General features: G+C 36.7%; 1 protein-coding gene and 1 non-coding gene across 8 annotated transcripts in view; both read right to left on the bottom strand.

Moving 5' to 3' along the window:
- C3H9orf85 (chromosome 3 C9orf85 homolog) overlaps nucleotides 1-13024 on the bottom strand; it is a 284332-nt gene that overhangs the window by 245231 nt on the left and 26077 nt on the right. The window lies entirely within an intron of this gene.
- LOC118916478 (U6 spliceosomal RNA) lies at nucleotides 6036-6141 on the bottom strand. Its single transcript, XR_005026403.1, has one exon. It is a non-coding gene; the product is annotated as a U6 spliceosomal RNA (small nuclear RNA).

The raw sequence follows: 13024 nt of genomic DNA on the forward strand, positions 1-13024 counted from the left end.
TTTTAAATCCTTTTAAGATGGCTAGAAGAACACTGTTGGGTATAAAATATCTTACAAAATATATACAGCTACAAAGTAGATGACGGAATCAGATTGAGGGGAAAATGAGAGTAGGTAGGGAAATTACAAAGCAAGCTGTAGTGCAGCTGGGAAGTACACTTGCTAGAGGTCTGAGCTATCTTGCAGCCAGCAAAATGCACGCTACGCTCTTCTACCCAATTTAGTGTCTTCAACATGCTAAAGCCCAGTTTTTCGGAGTCAGCCCAACTACTCTTGTTACTGAAATCCAAAGTTTCATCTTTCCCAAAAAGTACACCATATGACAAGAGTCAGCAATGTTCTCAAAAACATCCTTACAATATAAAGCATTTCAAAGATCTGTTTCCTATCCATTTCCCAAAGTAGACTGGTCTTACATGTGAAGTACAGTGTGGTAAAAAAGTTCTCAGGAGTGAAATGTAGGTCCACATGCCTGGCATGAGGCCATCTTCAATAAAGAGTGTTTCTCTCAAATAAATTCTAAAAACATTAGCCTCTATTATGAACAAAATTTCAAACACGTAGAAAAAAGTTAAAATAATACTAATGCATAGCCATACACACTATCTAAACTGAATTTGGTGTGTGCGAACACTTAAAATATTTGCAGACATCAAGACACTTTGTAGGGGATTAAGAAATTTCCTCTACCCTTTGAGGTTCTTCTAGCTGGTCTAAAAATCAAATTGGGACAGATTAACAGGAAAAAAAGAGAACAAAGTTTAATCACGTAAATATGGGGAAGCCAAAGATGGGTTCCAAAGACAGTGAGGAAGAATGAGGTGCATATCATCCTGAGCGAAGGAGAAGGGGGTGAGGGGACTAGGGGTCTGAGACTTCAAAGGAAAAGGGAAGTAATTCACAGGAATATGAAGAGTAAATGTTCAATAAACAAAATACTGCTGGGGCACACAGAAACAATGAAGGGGCAGGAAGAGGAATTTTAACAGACTTAACCACATCCCTCCCTGTCTACCACACCTCGTTTGCATTATAATATAGTAATCTATGGTGATACCTCTACTCTTGGAGCAGGTCCTCCATCTAAATTCTTTTTGTGAGTGGGTGGGTGTTAAAGTTTCTGAGTCTTGGGCCTTGAGGATTTCTTACCTCAAAATAATCTGCACGTCACAATGGCACATCTTGGGGTGGCCTGTCCTTGGTCCCTACAATTTCATCTCAATGATATATATCCTAGAAATAAAGGCTTTCCCCTACTTAAAGGCAATATTATTACCACACCTCTAAAAATAATAAATAACCCTAATACCATGTATAGCCAGTCTGTTATGGGTTGAGTTCGTTCTCCTCGGTTTTTGTTCCCATGGAAACAAGGAATTCAGAGGCAGAAACACAAGAGCTAAGGAAAGAGAATGTTTTATTTGAATACACTCCAAAGGAGATGCAGTTCAGAGTCAAGGTAGACAGGCCTCCAACTATTAGGGGAGGATCTATTTATCATTTCCTAGAGAGGAGGTGCCTGTTTGATTGACAGGGTGAGGTCATTTGATTGACAGTTCTAGTTAAACAGCCATTCCTCTTGGTGCACTTGTCTTTTTCCAAAATGTACGCAGAAAAGCCTATTGTGACAGAGGTAGAGCAAAACCGCTATTTTATGAATGAGATTGTGATGAGGTGTGCTTTGAGCAGTTCTTAGTTTGCTCCATTGGGCCTGCCTTGTGATCTGGTTGGGACCAGTTTGGCCTGGTCACATTAGGCAAGGAAGGGATCTCCCCGCCAAACCTTTGTGGTCTTCAAGTAGAACTCTCTAACCGGGTGGCTTTTCCTTGAACCTAATCTTCACCTTCCCTGGCTCATGTCTACCTTTCTACATTGAAATTTCCTCAACTGCTCCCTCTCACCCTTCAAATCAGTATTCAAGCACTTTTCCCTGTTACCTCTCTTTTGATCTAGAAGGCTTTCCCTGTTTTATCTCTTACACTTATGTTTTTGAAAATAACAGGCAAGTTGTCTTTGGGAATATTCCACATTCTGGATTTGTTTGATTTTCTTATGGTAGAATTTAACTCACTGCTTTATCTTTTACAGTTCTGTGAAATGGACATTAGGTTTAAAGGCTGGATTAGATTCTGGTTGGATATTTTCTGACAAGTTCAGACATGCTGATACTCTGTACTCCAAATTAGGAAGCACATGTTGGGTTCTCACTTAGTTGGCAATTTGAACTTGAATTGCTTGGTTAAGATGATAGTGTCCAGATCTCTTCATATTATAAGCATTAGCAATATTCTATGGAGGTCATGTCAATATACTGTTCCAGAATAACATTTCATGGTTTCAGCATGCATTCAGGATCCTTTCCCTGCTAACTTCTTTATCATTCTCTCTATATTAATTAAATTTTTAAAAAACACTGCCAGCTAAAGTCAGTTTTGAGGTATTTTATATATATTTCAGGTATATTATATACACACACACACAAATAAAATTAACTTAGTCTACGAATCTGACAACCAAAATAAAAAACATTTCCATCACTCTAAAGAAAGTTCCCTTGTACCTGTTGTCAATCCCCTCTACTAGTCCCCAGACAACAATGATTTCTGAATCTGCTTCTATACTTTTGCTTTTTCCAGAATGTCAGATAAATGGAATGATAAATTATATAAAGATATTTAAGCAGCGCAATCCTTTTTATTGCTGAATAGTATCCCATTGTGTGGATATACTATAATGTTTATTCATTCACCACTTGAAGGACACTCTGAGGTGTTACTAGTTTGGGGAGCTAATAAATATTTGCATACAAATTTCTGTGTGAGCAAATAATCCAATTAAAAAATGGGCAGAGGAGCTGAATAGACAGTTCTCTAAAGAAGAAATTCAGATGGCCAACAGACACATGAAAAGATGCTCCACATCACTTGTCATCAGAGAACTGCAAATTAAAACCACAATGACATATCACCTCACACCAGTAAGGATCGCCATCATCGAAAACACAAAGAACAACAAGTGTTGGCAAGGTTGTGGAGAAAGGGGAACCCTCCTACATTGCTGGTGGGAATGTAAATTAGTTCAACCATTGTGCAGTATGGAGGTTCCTCAGAATGCTCAAAATAGAAATACCATTTGACCCAGGAATTCCACTTGTAGGAATTTACCCTAAGAATGCAGCACTCCAGTTTGAAAAAGACAGATGCACCCCTATGTTTATTGCAGCATTATTTACAATAGCCAAGAATTGGAAGCAACCTAAATGTCCATCGATAGATGAATGGATAAAGAAGATGTGGTACATATACACAATGGAATACTACTCAGCCATAAGAAAAGGGCAAATCCTACCATTTGCAGCATCATGGATGGAGCTAGAGGGTATTATGCTCAGTGAAATAGGCCAGGCAGAGAAAGACAAGTACCAAATGGTTTCACTCATATGTGGAGTATAAGAAAAAAGGAAAACTGAAGGAACAAAACAGCAGCAGAATCACAGAACCCAAGAATGGACTAACAGTTACCAAAGGGAAAGGGACTGGGGAGGATGGGTGGGAAGGGAAGGATAAGGGTGGGGAAAAAGAAAGGGGGCCTTACAATTAGAATGTATAGTGTGGGGGAGCACAGAGAGGGCTGTGCAACACAGAGAAGACAGGTGGTGATTTTACAGCATCTTACTATGCTGATGGACAGTGACTATGAAGGGGTATGTGGGGGGGACTTGGTGAAGGGGGAGCCTAATAAACATAATGTTCTTCATGTAATTGTAGATAATGATACAAAAAAAAATTTCTGTGTGGAAAGATATTTTCCTTCTCTTGGGTTAATATCTATAAATAGTATTGTTGAATTGTATGATAATTTGATGCTAAACTTTTAGATATGAGCAGTTTTTCAAAGTGACTATTTCATTTTGCACTACTACAAGCCATGTATAAAGATCCAGTCTGTCCACAGTACCACCAGTACCAACCTGTCTTTATTATTGTAGCTTTAAGCTCTTGAATGCAGTATAGTGCATCTTCCAACTTCGCTATTTTTCAAAATTGTTTTGGCTACACTAGTTTCTTCACTTTATCCCAATATATCCAATATACATTTGGGAATCAGGTTGTTGATTTCAACAAAGAAGCCTGCTATGATTGTGATTAGGATTATATTGAAACTATAAATAAATGTGGTGGAGAACTAATATCTTAACAATAATGAATCTTCCAATTCATGAACATTGATTTTCTGGGATAAATTCTACTTGTCTGTGATGTATTGTCTTTTTTATTTACTGATTAATACAATTATGCTTATATTTTGATGAAGATTTTGTGTCTAAGTTCAGTGAGAGATACTGGTCCACAGTTGTTTTTTTCTTTTATCTTTGTGTGGTTTTGGTGTCCAGTTGCTAGAGAATTCATGTGCAATGGTCAGAAGGACTTAAAACAGGAGTAAAGATTTTACTATCTTTGAAAAATATTGGAATATTTAAAAATTTATACAGTAATCTCAAATTCATAGTTTTGTACATTTAAATATTTTAAATATTTGTCACACACCCAGAAAAAAAATTTTTTCCAAAATATTTGGAGTTCAATTCTTTATAGCTGTAACTAGCCTTTGGTTTGATCATATTTAGAGAACACTTTTGGGACTTAGCTTTATAAGTGGACAAATTTAAATAAGGCAGAGTTCAAATTTCACATTAAAATTTTCTTTTATTTCTGATAGTCTGTAAACTTTATTTCCTTGCCACTTAGTTTTACAATTAATTATTTCCCTTTAATATTTCATTTTTAATTGTGTATTAACAATGGTATACTATACAATTTTCTTATGACAAGAATTTACTCTTTTGTAGGTGAAAAACTACTTTACTGATCAACTTTATAGATTTAAAACAATATGAGCATTTATATCTAAGTATTCACATTACAGAAACTTTATAAAAATATAGAGAAAGAAAAAGTGATACCTCATCACTCAGAGATTCTATATATTTTCCAGTATTCCAAGCAGATATATTTATAGGAATTTGTAGTTTTTCTGTACATGCTGTCTTATAATTTGTCATTCACTTTTTTCATACTAATATATATACTTAAAAAGTGTATTTGTATTGGTGGCATTATATTCTCTAAGAGTACTACAATCTTCTACTTAACCTATTATTATTTGACAGTTCAGTTGTTTCCAATTTCTGACTGAACATATATATTTAAGATGTATTATATTATCAACATCAAGAAACTTCTAATGAACTTGCAAATTCTCATCACATTATATTTACACATAAGTTCTGGTTCCATTTCAAAAGAGAATAAAGTAAGAATTTTATTACAGGGGAAAACTCATAATGAATTATCCCTTTCTTGAATCAAGTACATAATTATTTGTGTATTGAAGCAAATGTTTCCTAATATTGCCTATGAAAATTTGCTTTGCTTTTTATGCAGTTAAAATTTTTTAAAGAATATTTCTTCTCAAAAAGAGAATTAAAAAATATTCTTGCTAGAAGCAACTTAATTTCACATTTACTACAGATAGAACACCACTGCTATATAATCTGGGATAGCAATGCTGAAATCTATTCAGTAAAAACTTTCAAACCTACAAACTCTTTTCTATGTGATAAGGAGAATAAAATAGTCTGAATGTCCATTACTCTCAGAAATACCTTATTTGGCTAAGTTACTGAGTCTTACTATTTTTATGTATTTTATTATTTCACAAAATGAGCTAATCATATAAATAGCCCAGAAATATTTTTGAAATGAGTTCTAGTAGTAAAGTTGGCTTTATTGTCATTTAAGGAAAAATATAAAATCAAAGTTACCATAGGCTGGCTCCTCTTTAGAAAACTACATTTGCTCAATGTAGCTAACTCAAGATTAGCTGTCAACATTTATAAGAATTTTTCACACAGAAATCAGCCCAAGTCTCCTTTAAGCAAACTATTACCTGGTGTTCTAAAATACTTCATATACATACATACATAGATACATGTATCAAATACGTGAATATTTGAGTTATAATATTTGATTTTTTACTATGTAGTATTCTTTATTTTTGCATTGTCATCCTTGCACAGGGTCCATGCTAACCTCCTCTGTATCATTCCAATTTTAGTATATGTGCTGCCAAAGTGAGCACTATGCAGTATTCTAAGTAAAAGATATCTAAGGCATAAAGTGAGGCATATTTCTACTAAATGCTAAAATAATTAACTTCCTCCCTTGAAGTCTATGCCATTTTCCTCCTATTCACTATTTTCCTCATAAGTCCTTAAAACACCAATACCAAACTGAGAGAAGTGAAAATATATGCTAGGAATACTCAAAACGCTCCTCTTGTTCAAGACACTTACAACATAAGCTTATTCTGGTCAAGAAATAATATTTGATACCCTCCCCCTCTTTTTTTGTTACTGCTGGAATCTTTAACAAACAACATCTGTGAAAAGAAACAATTGCATTTTCACCCAAAGATTGAATATGAAATGAGTTCTGATCATCCCAAACAGAGGACTATTCTCTCAATGAGCGGGTAGAGCTATTGCTGGTTGCAATTATACAGAAAGGGTCTATTTACAAACTACCCACACTACCTACTGACTTATTTCAGCAGCCAACTGAACTACCCACATTTTCAATGACAAACTTAATGCAAACAAACACATAAATGGAGCCACACTAGCCTACAGGCAGAAACATATTGCTGTAATATTCATCTGACAGTAGAGAAACTTATTCAAAAAGCAACCTTTTTTTTCCAAAGTATATTTCATTCATTTACTTTTAAGGAAAAATTTAATAAGTTGGTGCTGTGTATTATTCATTGCATGTATTTTTTAACTTTTTTTGGAATTAATTTTAGACTTATAGAAAAGATACAATAGTAGGACAAAGTTCCCATATCCCTCTCACCCAATTTCCTCTAACATTAACATTTACATAACCATACTAAATTTTTCAAAACCAAGAAATTAACATTGGCATGGTATTATTAACTAAACCACAGACCTCATTTGAATTTCACAAATTATAAAACTAATGCTTCTTTCCATACCAGAATCCTATCTAGGATCCTACATTGCATTTAGTTGTCACTTCTCTTTAGTTTTTTCCATACTGTAAGTTTATTAAGGTATAGTTAACACATATTTATAGTATACAATTTGGTTGGTCTTAACATTATCTGCACATACCACAGTTGGTTACTCATTTACCTGCTGATGGACATATGGGTTGTTTCCAATTTGAGGCTACAATGACTGAATAAAATCGCTGGGAAGAAGTCTGTACAGTTTTGTGTGGACATATGCTCTCCCTCCTCTTGGGTAAATCCCTGGGAGAGGAATGGCTGTATTACATGATAGGTGTATGGTTAACTTTTTAACTTGCCAAAGTGTTTTTCAAAGTGGTTGTACCATATTACATTTCCACCAGCAGTGCATGAGAGTTCTACTTGCTCTACATCCTCACCAACACTGGGTATGCTGTCTTTTTAATTTCAGCCATCCTAATAGATGAGTAGTGGTATCTCATTGTGGTTTTAAGTACTGCATTTCCTTACTGACTAATGAATATATATATATATACACATATATTCTGGATATAAACCTTATATCAGATATATGATTTGCAAATATACTGTCTATCAGTATGAGGCTTGTCTATTTCATTAATAGTCTTTGAAAGAACACAATTTTTAAACTTTAAGTTGAAACTTGATCATACCATACCAAAGTACAATCTATAAAAGAAAAAATTTGTATCTAAAAAATTACTACTTTTGATTCTCAAGATGGCAGCATGATTAGGGTGGTGGAAATCTCCTCCCAAAACCACATATATTTTGAAAATACAGCAAATACAACTATTCCTAAATCAGTGACGAGAAGATACAGTACATGAGCCAGGCTACATCTGTGAGAAACCAACATCTCCTGGAAAAGGGTAAGATACAAAGCCATGATCCGGTGGGACCCAAACACTACCCCCACCCCAGCTCACCAGCGGGAGGAAAAGAATCTTAGCAGAGAGGGAGTGGAAGCACAGAACTGCTAAATAACCAGCCCTACTAATGTGCCCCGGGAGCATAGACACACATTGCATGGGGCACTGGATATTAGAGGTCTGGAAAAGCAAAATCTGAGATTAAGACTGTGAACAGGTTCCCAAGGCCGGCTGCCCTGGGACAGAAGAAGGGCAGGTGCCTTGGAACTATTAAAGGGACAAGAGTTTAACAGGTGGACAAACTCATCCTGGCACAGTCAGCCCAGCAGGCTGGGAACTTTGGGGAAATTCAGGCACCCTAACCACCTGGGGGGCAGCACAGCTACAAATCCCCTCATGGTGATAGATGGCCTCCCGCTCCTTCCCTCCCATGCCAGCACTGCAAGCAAACCAGCTGACCCGCCATTGCTGCGTAACAGCCAGGGAGCAGCACCACCTACATCAACCACACAGCTTAACACAGAGTCTTCTCCCTGTGCACAGCAAACCAGCCAAGACCCAGAGGCTGCTCTCCGCATGCGGTTGACCAGCACAGACAGTGGAGAGGGGTGCAGAGTCTGGAAGCCACGAAGGGGCTCTGTTCTTGGGGCAGAACACGTGCCACTTGCCTGCTACCCCTGCCAAAGGCCTAGGCCATCCAGAGGACCACACTGCCCATGGCAGCTCGGGAATAACCCAGAGGCTGCTCCCTGAGTGCACTTGACTGGCACAGACAGCAGAGATGGGTGCAGAGTCCAGGAAGTCTGTTCTCATGGCAGAACACAAGCTGCTCACCTGAGAACCCCACCACCACCCTAAGTCATCTCAAAGGCCACCCCAACACAAGAGGTTAAGGGATTAACCCAGAGGCTGCTCCCTGTGTGTGGTTAACCAGCACAGACAGCAGAGACAGGCAAAGGGACAGGCAAGCAAAAAGGGATTTTCTTCTCCAAGCTGACACATGCACAACTCACTGGAGACCACTCCCATTGCCATTGAAATGCAGAAGAACCTTCTTTAATCCAAAATCCAACAAACACAGAGACAGGGCTTGTTGAGACTGAAATCGCCAATCTTCCTGAAAAAGAATTCAAAATAAAAGTCATAAGCATGCTGACAGAGCTAAAGAGAAATATTCAAGAGCTAAGGGATGAAGTCAGGATGGAGATAACAGAAATGAAAGAATCAATAGAAGAACTTAAGAGCAGACTGGATGAGGTGGAAGAGACTGTTAATGGAATAGAAATTAGAGAACAGAAATACAGAGAAGCTGAGGCAGAGAGAGAAAAAAGGATCTCTAGGAGTGAAAGAATATTAAGAGAACTGTGTGATCAATTCAAACAGAACAATATTTGCATTACAGGGGTACAAGAAGAGAGAGAAAAAGGGATAGAAACTGTCTTTGAAGAAATAACTGCTGAAAACTTCCCCAATCTGGGGAAGGAAATAGTCTCTCAGACCATGGAAGTCCACAGATCTCCCAACACAAGGAACCCAAGGAGGACAAGATGAAGACATATAATAATTAAAATGGCAAAGATCAAAGACAAGGACAGAGTATTAAAAGCAGCCAGAGAAAGAAAAAAGATCACCTACAAAGGAAAACCCATCAGGCTATCATCAGACTTCTCAGCAGAAACCTTACAGACCAGAAGAAAATGGTATGATATATTCAATGCAATGAAACAGAAAGCCTCATACCAACAATACTGCATCCAGAAAGATTATCATTTAAATTTGAAGGAGGGATTAAACAATTCCCAGATAAGCAAAAGTTGAGGGAATTTATCTCCCACAAATGATCTCCACAGTGTATTTTAAAGGAACTGCTCTAAATGGAAGTACGCCAAAGGCTAAACAGCTGTCACCAGATTAAATAAAACCACAGCAAAGAAAGCAGACCAACCAAATACTAACTAAATGCAAAATAAAATCAGCTATCCACAAAACCAATCAAGGGAAACACAAAGAGTACAGACTAAAACACCTAAAAATATAAAGAATGGAGGAGGAAGAAAAAGAAGAGAGAGAAATAAAGAACCATCAGACTGTGTTTATAATAGCATAAGAAGTGAGTTAAGTTAGACAGTTAGATAGTAAAGAAGCTACCCTTGAACTTTTGGTAACCATGAATCCAAAGCATGCAATGGCAATAAGTACATATCTACAGATAATCACCTTAAATGTAAATGACTGAATGCACCAATCAAAAAACACACAATAATACAATCGATAAAAAAGCAAGACCTATCTATATGCTGCCTACAAGAGATTTACTTCAAACCCAAAGACATACACAGACTGAAAGTAAAGGGATGGAAAAAGATACTTCATGCAAACAATAGGGAGAAAAAAGCAGGTGCTGCACTACTTCTATCAGGTAACATAGATGTCAAAACAAAGAAAGTAATAAGAGATAAAGAAGGACACACATAATGATAAAGGGGTCAGTCCAACAAGAAGACATAACCATTATAAATATCTATGCACCCAACACAGGAGCACCAATGTATGTGAAACAAATACTAACAGAATTAAAGGAGGAAATAGAATGCAATGCATTCATTTTAGGAGACTTCAACACACCACTCACTCCAAAGGACAGATCCACCAGACAGAAAATAAGTAAGGACACAGAGGCACTGAACAACACATTATAACAGATGGACCTAACAGACATCTACAGAACTCTACACCCAAAAGCAGCAGAATACACATTCTTCTCAAGTGCACATGGAACACTTTCCAGAATAGACCACATACTAGGCCACAAAAAGAGCCTCAGTAAATTCAAAAAGATTGAAATTCTACCAACCAACTTCTCAGACCATAAACATATAAAAATAGAAATAAATTGTACAAAGAAAACAAAAGGGCTCACAAACACATGGTGGCTTAACAACATGCTCCGAAATAATCAATGGATCAATGACCAAATTAAAACAGAGATCAAACAATATATGGAGACAAATGAAAACAAAAGCACAATGCCCCAATTTCTGTGAGAGACAGTGAAGGCAGTTCTAAGAGGAAAGTAAATAGCAATCCAGACCTATTTAAAGAAGGAAGAACAATCCCAAATAGTTTAAATTCACAATTATTGAAACTAGAAAAAGAAGAACAAATGTGGCCCCAAGTCAGGAGAAGGAGGGACATAATAAAGATTAGAGCAGAAATAAATAAAATCAAGAAGAATAAAACAATAGAAAGAATCAATGAGAGCAAGAGCTGGTTCTCAAGAAAAAAACAAAATAGATAAACCCCTAGACAGACTTATTAAGAAAAAAAGAGAATCTACACACAGAAACAGAATAAGAAATGAGAAAGGAAAAATCAGAATGGACACCACAGAAATACAAAGAATTATTAGACAATACTATGAAAATCTATAGGCTAACGAACTAGGTAACCTAGAGGAAATGGACAACGTTCTAGAAAAATACAACCTTCCAAGACTGACCCAGGAAGAAACAGAAAATCTAAACAGACCAATTATCAGCAATGAAATTGAATCGGTAATTTAAAAACTACCCAAGAACAAACTCGCTGGACCAGATGGCTTCAGCACTGAATTTTAACAGACATTTATACAAGACATGATACCCATTCTCCTTAAAGTTTTCAAAAAACTAGAAAGAAGGGAATACGTCCAAACTCATTCCATAAAGCCAGCATCATTCTAATAACAAAATCAGGCAAATACACCACAAAAAAAGAAAATTACAGACCAATATCCATGATGAACATAGATGCAAAAATACTCAACAAAATATTAGCAAACTGATTTCAAAAATACATCAAGAGGATCATACACTATGATCAAGTGGGATTCATCCCAGGGATGCAAAGATGGTACAACATTCGAAAATCCATCAACATCATCCACCACATCAACAAAAAGGACAAAAACCATATGATCACCTCCGTAGATGCTGAAAAAGCATTCAGCAAAATTCAACATCAATTCATGATAAAAACTCTCAACAAAATGGGTACAGAGGGCAAGTATATGTAATAAAGGCCATATACCACAAACCCACAGCCAACATTCTACTTAACAGTGAGAAGCTGAGAGCTTTTCCCATAAGGTTGGGAACAAGACAAGGGTGCCCACTTCCCCCACTTTTATTCAAGGTAGTACTGGAGGTCCTAGCCACAGCAATCAGACAAAACAAAAAATAAAAGGCATCCAGACTGGTGAAGAAGCCAAATTGTCACTGTTTGCAGATGACATGATATTGATTATGTAAAAAACCCTAAAGAATCCACTCCAAAACTACTAGAACTAATATTGGAATTCAACAAAGTGCCTGGATACAAAATTAATACACAGAAATCTGTTGCATTCCTATACAGTAATGATGAACTCGCAGAAAGAGAAATCAGGAAAACTATTCCATTCACAATTGCATCATAAAGAATTAAATACCTAGGAATAAACCTAAACAAGGAAGTGAAAGACCTATAACCTGAAACCTACAAGGCTCTCTGAAGATAAATTAAAGATGACACTAAAAAATGGAAATTCATCCCATGCTCTTGGGTTGGAAGAATTAGTATTGTCAAAATGGCCATCCTGCCTAAAGCAATCTATAGATTCAATGCATTCCCTATCAAAATACTGATAGCATTCTTGAAGGAACTGGAACAAATAGTTTTAAAATTCATATGGAACCACAAAAGACCCCGAATAGCCAAAGCAATCCTGAGCAGGAAGAATAAAGTAGGGGGGATTCTCGCTTCCCAACTTCAAGCTCCACTAAAACACCACAGTAATGAAGACAATTTGGTACTGGCACAAGAACAGATCCATAGATGAGTGGAACAGAATAGAGAGTCCAGATATTAACCTAAGCACATATGGTCAATTAATATACGATAAAGGAGCCATGCATATACAATGGGGAAATGACAGCCTCTTCAACAGCTGGTGTTGGCAAAACTGGACAGCTACATGTAAGAGAATGAAACTGGATTACTGTCTAACTCCATACACAAAAGTAAACTCGAAATAGATCAAAGACCTGAATGTAAGTCAT

The sequence above is a fragment of the Manis pentadactyla genome, chromosome 3 (assembly GCF_030020395.1).
Source record: "Manis pentadactyla isolate mManPen7 chromosome 3, mManPen7.hap1, whole genome shotgun sequence".
NCBI lineage: Eukaryota > Metazoa > Chordata > Mammalia > Pholidota > Manidae > Manis > Manis pentadactyla.